This window comes from Poeciliopsis prolifica, unplaced genomic scaffold, assembly GCF_027474105.1.
Source record: "Poeciliopsis prolifica strain line A6 unplaced genomic scaffold, Auburn_PproV2 SCAFFOLD027, whole genome shotgun sequence".
Lineage (NCBI taxonomy): Eukaryota > Metazoa > Chordata > Actinopteri > Cyprinodontiformes > Poeciliidae > Poeciliopsis > Poeciliopsis prolifica.
Window position 1 is genome coordinate 1,114,004 of NW_026562402.1, and position 13,379 is coordinate 1,127,382.

The following is a 13,379-nucleotide window of genomic DNA, read 5'->3' on the forward strand; positions in this document are numbered from 1 at the left end:
CAGCCTAAAACCGGAGTACAAGGAGGGGATAAGGAGCTCACGGAGCCGCAGACTGAAACGGGTCCAATGCTGCCACCAATGCGCGCCTGGCAGAAGTGCGTCGTGCAACCGACGATGTAAAGTACCGGATCCACTGGGGGGCGCATGTTCACTAAGCTCTCCATCTCTCTCTCTCTCTCTCCCGGTTCCCTCTTCATCCGTATGTAGCAGGGGGATGCCGGAGTCCAGCCGCAGCTCCTGTTTCATTCATGCTGAGCGCTGCTCTCCTGTGCGCACGGATCTGCAGAGCTGAGCTTTTTGAACCGCTGCTGCTGCTGCTCTCTGAAGAGCCGTGCGGGAATGGAAACGTCTTCTGCTGCAACTCTGACATCCTGAAGAAAAGAAGAAATGATGCCAAGCAGGGATAATACAAAACACGGCTTAATAAGTAAGTACAGGCAAACTTTTCCCACCCTCTACTTTTTTTGTTTTTGCTTTTTAAATCATTTTTTCCATTCCTCACCACCTCCAGTCTCTCCTTATCTTATGTTTTTTTTCCCGAATGACGCTTTCTTGTTTTCACCTGGACCAACATGCTCTACTCCGACGGAACATTTTTTGTCTTCTTTTCCTTCTTTTTCCTTTAATTTTTTATTTTTATTTTATTTTCAACATTTTGCACTTTGCCGCTTTGAACGAGCAGCTCCGGCTTGTCGCTGCGCACACGGGGCGAAAGCAGCCAGTAACGCACGCTGGAAGGTTGCGGATCTTCCACAGGACTGAACATCTCCAGTTTTGTTTTAGCTGGAATTTCGCAAGTTGTTTGCAGGAGGCGGAGGGGTCTTTAATTTTGCTCTCAGGTCACTGCGGAATTTGTATGCAAAGTGGATGTGTATTAATATAGAATGCATGGACGTGAGTTGTCGGGCTCGTTTTGTGTCAGTTTGGTGCATCGAAGTAGTTGTGTGGTTTGCTGAATAAATGGAAATTCACTCAAGGCATCCAGCCAACTTGGAAACCCTAAAATTAATTTTCTATTTTGTTTGCAGAGGCGCTGCTAAGATGAGGGGCAGGCAGGGTGACCACCTCTTTGAATTTGTCACTGACTGGGAGGAAGAAACTGGGAATTTCATAATTAATTATATGTCTGCTCCACATCAGGTATTTGTGGAGCAGATATATCGCCACATATATCTCCTCCACATCCATCATCTTTTTCCCTCTCATGTTTTTTTATTTATTTATTTTTTTTCTGGAGATGCATCAGGCTGTAAGGTGTGAGATGTTTTTAAGTTTGCTCTGGAAAGTGATGTTAAACTACCTGCTGAGCTTCCTTTAGAAATGACAAAATTTGGCTTGAGACTTTGAACCTAAACATTAGTTTAAAAGTGTTCTAATAGATTTACTTCATATTTATTTTTTGGTGTATTCCTTATAGGTCAGGACATCATATTAAAAATTGGCTTAAACCCTGATTTATTTAATGTACTCTGTTAATTTAGTTTTCACTTTTTGTAGCATTTTAAATTCCTCACTCTCCTCTGGTGCCCACCACCTAATTAATATACAGCCTTCACCATTGTAAAAAAGCTTTGAATTATCTTTATCATTTAATCAACCACCCCTTTGTAAACTTTATGGCGGCACCCCTGTTTAAGTGTTCTGGAGTCTGGTTCACTCTGGAATTGTGTGTGCATGCGTGTGCATTTATGTGAACCAAGTTTTTCTATTTTTATAGGGACCTGTGTGGGTGTGTACGTGTGTGTGTGTTTGCTGCCCCTCATTCATCCAAACATTTTGCCATCATTCGGAAGTCGCATCAACATGCGCTGACAGTTTTGTGTCACCTTATGAATTTTTGACTTGTGTGATGTGCGTAGGTGCGGGCTGATTTGGAAAGACTATGCGGGCAACAAGCCACTGGTCTGGCTGCCAAGCACACAGAAAAAAAAAGAGAAGGAGGAGGAATAAAAAAAAATATCTTTAGGTGATGTGTTTGTACGGAGAGGGAAAAATGGAAAGCCTTCCCTTTCGTATTCTGAACATACCTACTCATCCTCCACCCCCAAACCACTCGTCTCTTTCTACTTCCATCCTCTTGGGGTTTGAGCTCAGGAGGATGAGTGAGAGTGAGCTGATGTGGAGGAGATGCAATGCAAGGACATGTGAGATTTTATTTTATTTTTTAAAGTACATGTGTCATAATGACACTGTTGCCCTGGGACTCCTTGATAAGGCAGAATGCTTGAGCATCACCTCCACTTTGGAGCCGAGGCGTGACACCCGGAGCGACTGCGTTTGTTGCTGCGCCGATGACACCGTGACCGCAGGGAACATTTGAGTTGCTGTTGCACCTGTGAGCGTAGAGAGGAGGGATTTTTTTTTTTAAACAGAGGTTTTCAACCTCTAATGAGTCAATGTCGGACTCGGGCAACAGCGGTGAGCTGTACACCCTCTGAGCTGCCTTTAACCCAATTACCCAGTTTATTCTCGGAGTCTTGTATTATTCATTTGTTCTTAGAACATAGAAGCTCCTCTTCTTGCTATGCTCTGATCAATCTTTTAATGTGTTATGTAGATATGTGGGTGCTGTATCTAATTTCCGTCAAAGGGACTTCAAGTTTGCCGCTTCCCACGCACATATGAAGCGTGCAAATTATTAAAAGTGAAGATAGTGGAACTAAACATTTCATCTAAAGCTCAGCTGTTTTTTTTACGTTTAAATGTTGTTTTTTTGAAGATTTCTTTAGCTAAATATACGTGTTGGATTTGTCTAATCCAACATGTTGCCCACACCTTGCCCACATTTGGGAAGCTTTTATTAAGCTAAAGCAAATGTGTGCACGCATGTGTGCGGGGGTCAGGTGGTGTAGTGGGGGTCTCCGCCCAACTGCCTCAGACCCTGACTGAGATGAGAGCCACAGAGAATCGACACAAACGCCGCTGCTCCTCGCCCAGAGAGGCTGCAACAAACAAAGACGCGGGGAGGCAGAGGAGGCAGCACAGATTATAGAACTGTACTTTTATAGAACACGTCAATAAAAGCGCTTTAAGTTTATTTAGTCTGATAAACGCCCACAGGAGGCGTGCACCGCCATAACTGCTACTACAGGACGGAATGAAACCAACATTAAACCAAGAGCTTTTTATACATGGCACTTCAGAAATCTACGTTTAAGTACTGTTTAGAGGCCCAGTGGGAAGTGAAGTGCCGACCCAGCAATGTGAGAGCCAAGTTCTCTCCTGATGAGCTGGTGCTGTTGACGATGGGCAGTAAGGTACTTTGGTGTTTCACAACAAAACATGAACATAGTCTAATTGAGCTGCTGTTGGAATCTGATTATTTTACAGAAGAGCAGTTCTCAGATCTAATTGGACTTTCTTCTTTTATAAAATAGATGTAGTAAAGTTGCTTAATGTTAGGTTTTCCAGCATGAATGCACATTTGATTATAAACTCAAGTTACATTTGGTTTGATATGCATACATTAGTAAGCTCTGTGACAGGCTATTATATTCAGATACTGGTGATTTGAAGTGCGGGAAGAAATAGGAAAAGTAGCTTTAAAGTTAAAACAAAAATATATTTTTGATAATTTTTTATAGGTATATAGGTAGGTAGTCATTAACAGTGGTTGAGGTTGGTGATTTTTCTTTTGCCTTTACCTACTGCATGCTGTGTTTCAGTAAAAGTTGCACTAGAGTTAAGATGTTAAATAGAGCAGCACCTTAAAGCCTGCATGATATCCAGGCATTACGTCCTCACCACCGTTTAATAATGTTCTTGTCCATCCTACCCCTGATTCCTGAATATCTCCACAGTATATTTCAGATAAATTGAAATCATACTCATGTATGTAGATGTTTTAATAGTAATGATCAGCATACTCTAGGTATGTATACCTTATTGCATACCCTGACATCCAGCTTTCTTGAGAATGTTCTCAAATAGCAGACTAGCAATAGCTGGGACTCCTCCATATTTAGTCTCAGTGTCACTTTTTAAAGTTTCCCTGCAGAACGTTTCTTTTAGCACTTAGTTCCATTCATAAGCACTCTGGATGTGTTCAGGTGCAAAACAGTGCTCTTTTTATATTCAGATACTGGGAAGGGAAGGTGTGTTTTTATGTTTTATGCAAGTTTTATGTCCTCTATGCAATTAAACAAACTAATACATAACTTGACATTTTCCTTTATAGCCAGACTTGTGGATATGAGATAAAATACAAGTTTTAATCTAATCTTCTTTGACAGACATAGAGAGATGATATCCTGTTGCAATAAACTTAACACTTCTAGTATGCAGTGGTCTTTAGAACACCGCTTTTTTCTGAGTGACGCTGTAAGCAGTTTGTGTCTGAGGCAGATGGAGGATTGAGGAGAAGTGGGCAACAAGCTACAGAGGTAGAGCTGCTTTCAAGCTGCTGGCACCTTTTTGATCCAGCTCCCTGTCTGAAAGGCCACAGCAGATCAAACGGGGCAGGTCGACTCAAATAGTTCACCTTGTAGAGGGAAAAGACGGTTTCGATGGGGCACAGATGTGACGGGCCGCCGCGGACGGAGGCGACGTGCCACCTTGATCTCTAACCGTCGCTTCGTTAGCTAATGAAGGAGCTTTTCTGATTGTATTTAGCACCTGCTTTAGGAACTTTCATGGCGAGGCACAGGCCATGTGGGCGGGTGGCTCCTCATCCGAGTCCAAGCGGAGGAGAGATTTCTGCCGTTTTGTCAGCAATTAAAAGAATTTCTTCAACCCAATTTTCCTCTGCTTCTGTGGAGCGCGCAGCTTGTGTTTAGTGTCCCAATTGGCCAATTTCTGCCGTATGTTCTGTGCTGTCTGAGCAGCTGAGACAGAAAAATAATCAGTTTCTATACTGCTTATATCCGACTGAGTGCGTGTGTGTGTGAGTGTATGCCTGACCTATATCTCAATGAGTAAGTAGAAAAAAGAATCCCTGAATGTCCTGTTTTTGCAGCATAAGTTAAAGCAGCTTGTCTTGTTTGTTGCATATAAACACATACGCACACGTCTTCTTTGTACACTTGTGGTCTTCTTGTACATCTAATGTCAGAATTGCATCATTCTTTATGTTTTTTGCTCATAGGTTTTAGATGCCGATCTCTCTTCTACTTTCTACACTTCCAGTTGGATGTTCTGTTTCATTATGAGTTCACAAAGGGATTTCCAGTTGGCCTGCTGGATAGCGAAACTTTTTATTTATATTTTTTAAGGTTTTGTTGGCCCTAGTCTGACCACTTTATTTGAAAGTGGTCAGACAGGAAAGTGAGTAACGAGAGAACGAGGAGAGGGGGGGAAACATGTGGCAAAGATCATCAGGCTGGGAATCAAACCTGCAATGGTCGAATCGAGGATTAAGGCCTCCTTACGTGGGCTGTGCTTAACCCCAACGCCACCACAGCATCCATGGAAGGTGAAACTTTTGACAGTTTAGCTTCCATTATTGCCTTGTGTTTCACTCAGCCAATCTTTCTGGCCACTTTTCAAACCACTTCCTGGTCTATTATTAGCATTAGATTTTTCATTTGCCTAGGAGAAAATATCCCAAATAAAATACATAGAGGTCTTTGATTATAACATGGGAAATACATGTTAAATGTTACAAGGTATGACTAAATTTGCAAGGCACTTTGTAAATTATTTAATACTATGAAGAACCTTACGCCATACACACTTGTGCCTGCTGCAAGGATTAATTTTAACATACTTCATTTGTTCTGTGAGGCTGCAGTCTAAGAGAGAGCAAACTGAATGTTTGGAAGTAGTCCAGTCAAAGTCCCATATTACACCTTGTGAAAAATGTTCAATTTCCCCTAATTCTTTCAAAGGAAACCACAAAAGCATTTGACCTGAGAGTGAAGCCCGCCTTTGCTTCTGAAAGAGCTGCAATATGCTTTAAGAAAATAATTTTATTCCACAGCGAGACCAGAGATTTAAAGACAATGGGAATTTTTTTCCTGCGTCAAAGTGGAGAAGAAATGACCATGAAGAGGAATTGGAGAGGTCCGTGAAGGTGAAAGGATTTGTGAAAAGCGGTAATATATGGATTGTGTGCTGTCTTTGCTTGCTGCCAGAGCACAATGAAGAAGGGAGGTGAAGTGACCAGATGAAGGAGGCTGAAGAAATTGCAACATTGGAAGGGTGAAGAGGTTAAATGGAAGGGTGGTGTTAGATGTGACTCTGCAACCTTTTTTTGGCTTTTAGTTTTGGTGAATGTTTGCAGCATCATAAAGATGAAGACCAAACATTTCCTGTTTTATACCCACATTCTTTCCAATGGCTAACCAGATTTTTTACAAGTATTGACAAAATCAGCTTCATTGCATTTGTAAGCCTCAAAAACAGTAAATATTGGGGCAGATTAACAAATTCATTTTGGCTTTTTAAATATTTAATGGTACCACATCCATTAATACAATGATATGTAAGGAACACTCCAAATTAGCTATAAAGATTTTTTATTCTTTATCTTTTCATGGAGCCATTTTAACGCAAAAACATTTACCTTCATGTAAAGTAACATGTATTTAAAGTCTACCAACTCAGGAGATTGTTCAGCTTAATGGTGCGTTCACACCAAACACGGCTGGTTTACATTAAAAGTCTATGTGGAGGTGTGTCGAGTGCTGCACCATTTGAAGCATTTTTATCCATTAGCATTGAGCCCAGCTGCATTTTATTTGAATATCTTAGATGCAACCAGTAAAGAAAACAGGGTGAAGGCTGCAAAGCATAGAAGAAAACACGTCAGGTTAACAGAAGTGGAAGAACAGAAGAGGAAGAAAAGGGAGTGAAGGGGGCAGTGTCTTCTACCTTCATAATGAGAGGAAAGGTTTTATTTTTATTATACTGTATACAGAAAGAAACAGGTAAGAAAATATATTGTACTGTAATATTTTTACATTTTCATACACATTCCAGCCAGTTGGGACCTTACCGAAGAACATGCAGTTTCTACAATACATCATTTTGGCTCAGGAACTCCCCATTTATGGAAATGTAATCAATCTAAAGTTCTTTAAGTATATGACAAGAGACTTAAACAATGTAAGCATCCATTTTTTCTTTCTTGCTTGGTGTCTGGTGTATTCTTTTGTTAATGAGAGTTTGATTTAAGCGTGTCCGCCGCTGGTGTGTTCAGTCTTGAATAAGCTATAAATCAAGATTCAATCTTTTTGTTACCAGTGTTTTGGATAACTTTCATAAAACTTTTCAGGATGACTAATTGTGATCACTAATGAATAAAACAGATTGATTGCCATAAAAGCTGTGACAAAACTAAAACCTATGTGGACAAGCGAGGAAAGTACACAGTAAGGCAGAAAGTACTAATAACTAAGGAATATGTCAGTGTATTTGCCAGGCTGCTGACAAAATCAATTTACCAGCTGCTGAAAAATATCAGGTAAGCAGGCGATGTCATCGACTTAATGTTTTAACCATTTTCAGAGATCCCTGTTGGCTCTGCTGGGAGGAGGCCGCAGTAAAACGACAGGCAGGAACGCTGAGTCAGCACCGATAGTGACACTCCCCTAATCATCACACACATGCTTCTGCACACACACATCTCATTTTGTTGAGTGCTTAGTCATACAGTGTGTGTGTGTGTGTGTGTGTGTGTGTGTGTGTGTGTGTGTGTGTGTGTGTGTGTGAATGGGGGAGTCACTATAATGTTTTGCCAATGACTGCGTTCAGAAATAGGATCAGAGAGCCATATGTGATGCATATTGTTTTCCATGATCAGAGGCATTTCTCTCAGGTTTCGCGCTTTGCTGAAGGACGTAGCAGCTGCTGTTCTAATGAAACATCTGCAGAGTCAGCAGGTGTGATTTATTTTAGCCCATTTGATTGTTTTGGATTGTGATCAGCTAATTGATTTTGCAACAAACTGGCCGTCGATAGGGTTAGCGGGTCAGGACAATCAAGCTTTGGGAAGGGGTAGAGTGCGGGACTCAGTGGCAGATGTCTGGCTTTTGCTTTGCTTTTATCGTTTTAGAGTGACTGTTGGAGTCCATATAAGTGAAGATCTGTCAGTCCAGCTTCAGTGTCCTCCTCTTCATATTCATCTGGACTCTGCAGGATGGGGGAGCCTCACAGGATTGCTGCAGTTCTGATATAAATGCTTCCACTCATCAATAAAGCAAATCGCTCAGTCAAAAACATACTCAAATCCTTTTAGCCAATGTGAGCTTCTCTTTCTCAGAACAGCAGTGCTAAGGCATCTCCCTAACCATCTGAAAGCTACCCCATGAATCGCCACTTTTATCAGCTTGCAATGCTCTGGAAGCCAAAATAAAGGCAGTTTAGCCATCGAGAAACACAGGGGGCTACAAGTGGGCTTCAATTGGGGAGAAAGTGTTACATTTCACTTTTTTGGTGAAAGCTGCAGTGACACAACCACAAGAAACCTTTGTTCAGCAAAATGACCTTACTGAATAACTTGTGACTAAAGGGACTGTTATTTTCTGTTTTTCTGCCAATCTCTGTTTTTTGTTCCTATTCTCAAGGAGTTTGAATTGATACTATGCCACTACTTGCTTTGCTCTCTTACCTATTCATTTTTTGCCAAGCTCCTCTTTTAGTCAAGAGTATAGCTAGTTTTAAAATAATTTAAAAACAAAGGAATGAAAAAAAAAATCGTCAAAATTTAAGATCCACAGAAAAATCAACTACCGACATGAAACAGTTGTTTCCAGGCTGATCCAGATACTAGGTTATTTAGAAAGAAGCAATATTTTGTATGAGTTCAATACATGTCGGGTTAATGTAGGCTGCGGAGGAGAGAGAGCAAGACGTCATCATATAACAGGAAGGATGAACGTAGCACAGCATAGTTGGTTTGTTTAGTCTTGCAGAGGTTTTAGCCGAAATCACCAAAGATGCTAGATTTTAAGATTTGGGGGCTCTACATTTTTCCACTGGATTCATGTAGAAGTGGATTTTTTTGTTGCTAATTGTTAAAATTAATAAAAAATGTGAACTGCACCAATTTTCATTTTGCTTTAAAGTAGCTCAACCTTGTTTTATGCCAGTTCTTTCTGCTCATAATGCAAAGAGGTAATGACCACTCATATCCGGAAAGGGTAAAAATTCATAATTTAAATGTTGATCTTGCATCTTTTTAGTTCTTAAAGCAAAACTGGAATTAACAACAACAAAAAATGCTCATCAAAAAGCTTGAGATCAGAAATTGTTCACAAAATTCTCTATTTTAGCCTGCGTGTTGTAATTTTTGCTATTGATTAAAATACAGCAGGATCCCACTACCATACCATATAATTCTAATTTTTTTCCTTCTTAAAATTCATTCAAGGTGACATTAAAAAGGTTTTTAAACGTCTTGAATTTGACTTACTACTCCCCTGACCATGCACACTGATTCTCACCTAACGGCAGTTTAGAGAGCCCAATTAACCTAACAGTTGTGTTTTTGGACTGTGGGAGGAAGTCAGAGTACCCTGGAGAGAACATTCAGACTCCATGTAGAAAAAGCTCATGGCGGAGATCAAACGCTGCAAGGCACCATCATTCCAGATTTTAAAAAGTCACAGGTTTTAAGAGACAAATAACTTTTGGGTGCTCTGGTTTTTCTGCGACTCTATTCACGAACCCACTTCCATTCAGTTTCCTCATCCGTTTTGCCGATTAGACTGTGTGTTTGACTGTTTTATTCCTCCCGTCTCTCCGACTAGTACTGTTGGTTTTACAGATCTCAGCAGACCGACTTGTGGAGGCTTTGCTGCAGGCAGCTCCTTCTCCTTAATGAGAGAAATGGAGCAGTTTCTCGCATTCATTCACTTCCACACACATCGTGTGTGTGTGCGTGCGTGCTTGTGTGTGTGTGTGTGGGCTTCAAAGCTCTATGTGTCTTACGAAATGCAGTGAGAGTTTGTGTTTGTGGTTTTGGTGAAATTGCTCGTGTGTGTTTAAGTCAGCATGTTTTGTGTGTGAGTGCAGCCAGGAGGTTTGTTTTTGAGCATTAGTCTGTGTGTGTGTGTGTGTGTGTGTGTGTGTGTGTGTGTGTGTGTTTTTCATGCCTTACCCCTGCACTCACCGTTTTGAATTCTTTCCTCTTGTGAAACCCAGGAAGCGGTGCTGTGTATGTGGCAGTTCGACACAACATTTCATTTTCGCGCTGCGTGCTGATGTAGTCGGCTGTGTTCTCCTGCAGGAATCCAGCTTCATCTTTCATTCTCCCAGTTCATGCATGCCTGCATCCAAGTCTTTTTCTCTGCACTTTTAATCTGTAGTTCCCATGTGCGTCTTCTCACCTAAGAAAAAAAAACAAAAAAAACTTTCGTAATTAATTTTGTTACACGCAATCTGTGTTGAAGAAAGACGTGACGAGAAATTTGGCTGTGGCTGAGCACTCAGAATGTGAAAGTCAATGGATGCAGGGAATTGTTGCTTTTTTGCAATAAAGAGAAAGAGCCGCCTGGAGCAAAGCCTCTTCCACTGGGTCTGCGGAGATCTATAAAACCAACAGTACCAGTCAGAGACAGGTGTTGGAGGGGAAAACCTCTCATATAACGTGCAAAGATGTCAGAACCAGATGCAGAAAGTGAATCAGAAGTAGTATATATTCAGAAGGAACCAATAATTTAAAACTGATTGAAAAAGATGACATTGGAGAATCTTAAGTGTGAATTATGACCTTCAGTGGAGTGACTTCATTTTTTGAGCTTTTCCATTACTTGGAGTATTTGCCATTTTCAAAAATTTTTAACTTTCCGAACATGGCTTTTCAGGAATGAAAAGAAGCTACCTGTTAGAGAAGGCTTTGTACAGACTTCTCTAACAGAAGTCTGTACAAAGACTTCTGTTATGGACGGGGTTTTATCATGTGAGGTATACTCTGCACCTTGAGTCTGTCATGTTGAATCATATTTTATAAAAGTCAACTGGTCCTAACAAAAATTAGTTCTGAAAATGATTCAAATGTAAATGTAATGTGAATCACCAATGTGAACCATTGGTGAGGTTTGAGTATTTTATTAATTTTTTCTCATAATAATTTATCTAAATACTGCCAAGAGAAATACACTGATGGTGATTGGATAAGCATATTGGAGTGAAATGAGTTGTTTAGGTTTGAAATGTTGAAGGGGAAACTAATACTGAGTTCATTTTAGTTTGACTTAAAATTTTTTGTTGTGTTTGACTTTTCTTTCCTCTGGCTATTTGTTAGGATTTTCTAATCGGTTCTTTTAAGCTTAAACAAATCAATCAAACAGCTGCAACTGATCCAGAATGCTGCTGCTCGCGTTCTCACTAGAACCAGGAAGATAGAGACATAACACCAGTTTTAAAGTCCCTCCACTGGCTCCCTGTAGCTCAAAGAATAGATTTTAAAATACTGTTGTTAGTTTACAAATCACTGAACGGTTTAGCACCACAATACATCAAAGATCTGCTGTTGTTGTATCAACCTTGCAGACCTCTCAGGTCTTCTGGTTCTGGTCTGCTCTGCATCCCCAGAACCAGAACCAAAAGAGGAGAAGCAGCTTTCAGCATCTATGGACCAAAAATTTGGAACAAACTTCCAGAAAACTGTAAAACAGCGGAAACCCTGACTTCCTTCAAATCTCAAGTAAAAAGGCACCTGTTTAGAGTTGAATTTGAAATGTATTATGTATGGATTTGATTTTGTGGATATGTATGTAATTTTTTTTTTTTTTTTTTTCTTGTGGGCAACGTGGCCCGGCGAATACCCGTGGTTAAACGGACGGCGAAGTCCGGCGGTAACAGGCGCTTAAATTCCGTGTCAAAGGGAAGGGGGAAGAAAGGGAAAAGGGAGGGGAAAAAAAAAAAAAACCTTGGTATTTTATTCTATGTTGCATGCCTTTGTGTTTTGTGTTTATGATGTAAAGCACTTTGAAATGCCTGTAGCTGAAATGTGCTATACAAATAAAATTTGATTGATTGATTGATTGAAAATAATCAACCCTTTCAGACTGAATCCTTTAGTTTTGTTTGTGGGGTGAAAGTGAGTCGTTTCGGTCCACAGATCTGCTAAACACTTTGCTGTAAGATTGTGTTGGACAAATGATTGGTGTAGTTTTCTACTTTGGAATAGAAACACTTTTTTCTCATCACATAAGTCACATGATCAACAACCAGATGTTGTCATTGGTGCAAACCATGATGAAGAAAACAGGAAGTAGTTGATGATGATGATGATGATGTTTTAGTAAATTATCATATGAAAACAAACAGGTTGAACTGATCTATTATCCAAAGTGTTTTTCTCTAATTGAAGAAACATAATTAGGATTTTGATTAAAAGTTTATCTCCACAGGTCTTAAAAGAAACACCTCTCCCCCGTGTTAGGGAGTCTTTTCACTGGCTTTAGGTTCGGTTCACCCTTGTTGGTGTCGGCGTGTGTGACGGGTCTGTTCGAGCTCTTGTCTTGTTTGATGTTCGGCCACCTCTTCTGCGGGGATTACTCTGGAAGCTGCAGCAGGAGAGAAGGGAGCCATAAAAGCTTGAAAAGAGTGTGAATTGACCATAAAGCTCTGCCACTCTGAAGGGATTAGCGGGGGTTAAACTGCAGCACTCGATAAAAAAACTGTCATTTTCTCTGTCACACACTTAGCTCGCTGCTTTGTAGGCATGAATCAGAGACGAAGATGTAGAATTACCTACATTCCAATTTCTGTTCAGATGTAGAAATTTGTGGTTATGCCTATCATGGATGTTTGCATATTTGTACTTGTGGCCAGGGCTCTGTTTACAGCTTTATCTAATAATGCAAAATGTCCTTTAAGTTTCCCTTTTCAAAGAGCTGCTCCGTCTTCCTTCTTTCCCTCCAGTTTTTGAGGCACAGTTCGAGTTCTGGAAATGATTAAAGCGCCAGACAGACCAATCAGATAAGGCTGCCGCAGTGGCCACAGAGGGTCAATGGTAAGGGTGAGAGGTCAAATTCCTTCCTCTCTGGTTGGGACTGTTCTTCACACTGTTGCACTGTAAACTGTCACAGATGTGTGCACCAAATCCAAAACTTGACGCACTTGAGCGCACCCAAGTAATCGTTGCAAGACGCATTGGTGATGTCATCCTCCTACAATCTTCTTGTCATTGTCCGTTTTCATATTTTTTCAACAATGGAAAACACAAAAGGGGCGGGGGTAGTTGGGGTGTTGTTTTTGTTGGTGCAGCTGTGTGTTTTTCAACCAAACATAGATTTGCCAGGCTAAGCTACAACATGGTTAATGGAGAAATGAAATTTTCCTATTTCAGCATTTCTTGCACTTCTCTTCACGCTTGGAGTCCCGGCACATTTTTTCCATATTCTGCAGGCCTGGAAAAAGAGGCTACAAGAAGAGAGCAGAAGCTTCAACACACACACACTTTTAAACACACATATATGCATTGTCACAAC

At 40.6% G+C, this 13,379-nt stretch overlaps 1 protein-coding gene across 1 annotated transcript in view; it reads left to right on the top strand.

Annotated features, from left to right (window-relative positions):
• Positions 1–243: 243 nt before the first annotated feature.
• The window catches only part of LOC129371592 (plexin-A1-like), a 260,658-nt gene continuing 247,522 nt past the window's right edge, over positions 244–13,379 (top strand). Inside the window, exon 1 of the mRNA XM_055048267.1 lies at positions 244–427. The gene's annotated coding sequence lies outside the window, so the exon portion shown is untranslated. The remainder of the gene's footprint in view (positions 428–13,379) is intronic.